Raw genomic sequence first — 3151 nt, 5'->3', positions numbered from 1 at the left:
TGGAGACCCTGGGGCAGATTTCTGGACATACTGGGGCAATACTGGAGACCATGGGGCAGATTGCTGGACACACCGGGGCAATACTGGAGACCATGGGGCAGAATGCTGGACACACTGGGGCAATACAGGAGACCATGGGGCAGATTGCTGGACACACTGGGGCAATACTGGAGACCCTGGGGCAGATTGCTGGACACACTGGGGCAATACTGGAGACCCTGGGGCAGATTTCTGGACACATTGAGGCAATGCTGGAGACCCTGGGGCAGACTTCTGGACACACTGGGGCAATGCTGGACACTGGGGCAGATTGCTGGACACACTGGGGGTAATATACTGGACACACTGGGGCAATGCTGGACACACTGGGGCAGACTGCTGGACACACTAGGGAAAGGCTGGACACTGGGGCAGATTGCTGGACACACTGAGGGCAGATTGCTGGACACACTGGGGGTAATATGCTGGACATACTGGGGCAGATTGCTGGACACACTGGGGGTAATATGCTGGACACACTGGGGCAGATTGCTGGACAACATGGGGGTAATATGCTGGACACACTGGGGCAGATTGCTGGACAACATGGGGGTAATATGCTGGACACACTGGGGGCAGGACTTGAGGCATGGGCAGAATGTAGATACGGGGCATGATTGGAGACACGGGGCAGGATTGGATCATGGGGCAGGACGGATACGATGGAGGCTGGTGGGGCAGGATGGGGAGATCATATGGGGTAGAATGGATACTCATGAGGGCAGGATACGACAACATATGGCTGGAGCCAGGAATGAGATAAACGGGGCCAGGGTGGGGAATATTATTACCATAGGGGATAATTAAGGGATATTATTACTGCAGTGATGTATTTATTTTATTTTTTGAGTATACTGTTTTAAATGGGGGGGCGGTCCTGTTACTGTGCAGAGTGACACTATATCACCTTTTTTTCTTCATGTGGTGTAATGTAGAAGTTGTGAAAAATTAAGTAATGTGTTCTGCAAGCGGAGCTCGAGATAACTGTGTTATTTCCTGCAGAAACGAGTCCTGGCTGGAAGGAATGATGGCGGTCTGTGCTGGATGAAAGATGAAGGACTTCACCTAGAGACGTCACTGGTGAGTCAGTGTTACCTATACACTGACACTATACACTGTATACTATATACAGAGGTCCTGTGTACAATGTCACCAGTGATCTCTGTATTACCTCTACACAGACACTGCATACTAAGTACAGATCTCCTGTGAATACTGGCACTTATGGTGATAGTATTGTGGTTTTTTTTTTATTACTGATCAGTATTGTAGTATTCAGTCACTATGTGGTGGTAATATGTGGTCTGGAAATGGTGCGGTGGTATTTGTCCCTTGTATGTAGTATTATTCGGTCACTATGTGGCCTGGTCATGGTGTGGTGGTATTAAGTCACAGGTGTGGCATGTGGGGGTGACACCATTAGGCCCAGTTTAAGTTCTACAAAACAGGAAAACCATTTTTGGTAACCTTTGTGTGTATTGAGCTGGGGGGGGGGATGGGGGGGGGGGCACCAAACTCGGGATCAGCCCCGGGCGGCAAAAGCTCTAGCTACGCCTCTGCAGGTAACATAATGTTTATAGAGAGTCTCACAACTGAGACGTAAGGATTCATTAAAGACAGACTTACAGCACTCACACTATCAATATATATAAGTGAAGGAATTAGCTAATCATCCCATTTCAATATAGGAAGTTTATTTTGTCAGCTGTGGGAGAAAATGTCTCAACATTTAGACTGACTAATAATATAGGACTCATTTGTTATCCCAATATCTCTGGTACTGTGAGAAGATTGCTGTTTATTAATTTGTGTAAATACTGTACATTTTAATAGAATTACTAAAAGCTATATTTCAATTATTCTTGCTGTAATCAATAGACTATACTGTGGCCCTTGTAATATATTGAGTACACTAACACCCCACCACCCCATGTAATTATTAAAATACACTGAGCCCATGTAATCAATAGGATATGTTGCATACCCTGAAACTAAGAATGCCTCTCGGCAAGTCAAAAATTACCTAATGCCGATCTGGCATCTTCTCGCCAGCTGTGACTTTTGCGGATACACACCAATGGGTCAATGATGTAACTGTGCCACACGTACAACAATAAAATAGACAAACAGTAAGACAGGGAGTCCATGAAATTCCTCAATCTGCAAGTAAGGTTTATTATTCAGCTGTATCAGTGTCCTAGGGTTGGGGATTCAATTGAATATAGGGGGAACCAGGTTGGGATTCAGTTTCCTCTGTATTCTTGAAAGTGGAAAAAACTTTAAAAAAAATTCAAGAGACCCATCATTACATTCTGAGCCTTTTTAGGAGCCCAATCTAGAATTTAATATCTTTGTTTCAAAAAAGTGATTTAGATGTAGATCAAACTCTTAAACTACATGTTTTTGCAATACATTCCTCCACCAAAACCTCTGAAGCCGTCTACTTCTTTTCATCCCAGTGGTCCATCCAAAATACACTAAATTTGACCAAAGCCACAAAATAGTGTAAAGCTCTAGCTGAAAATCCTTATAACTGCTGAGACAGCAGCAATCAGCTTCCTGGGTAGTAAATGAAATGCAATTTTTTTTTACAATATTTCATAAAAGTATTAGTTGAAGTGCTAATATCCGGATACAAAAATGTACAAGTGCTTTGTCACTATACTGTTCTTATGCATTAGGGTTACTAACATTATGGAGTTTAGTTACTTTTTCTATTATGCTAAGACCTCCTGACATTAATGACTTTACATTTTTAATGAATAAAGGGCTCGTACTACAGATGAACATTAGCACCATTCTGAAAGGTAGCCCAGTTATTCACTAATAAAGTCTATGGCAACTAGCATCCTAGACGGACCCCAAAAAAAGAAGTAATCCAAACAGAACACAACTGTAACCAAATCTGTATCACAGACTCTGCACCATGCACCTCAAAATAGAAGCAAGTAAGTGAGTAGCCCATAGGGAGGAATTTATCAAAATAGATTTAAAAATAGGATTTAATGTCATGGAAAATAACTAAAATGAACTAGAATAAAACAATATTTGTCTCAACAATAAGAGGCGCCTCGTATACCTTTAGTAATCAGCATGAGCCTTTTATTAAAAA

This window comes from Ranitomeya imitator, chromosome 1, assembly GCF_032444005.1.
Source record: "Ranitomeya imitator isolate aRanImi1 chromosome 1, aRanImi1.pri, whole genome shotgun sequence".
In the NCBI taxonomy this organism is placed as follows: Eukaryota; Metazoa; Chordata; class Amphibia; order Anura; family Dendrobatidae; genus Ranitomeya; species Ranitomeya imitator.
The sequence above is the reverse complement of the archived record's forward strand: the minus strand, read 5'-3'. Positions refer to the sequence as shown.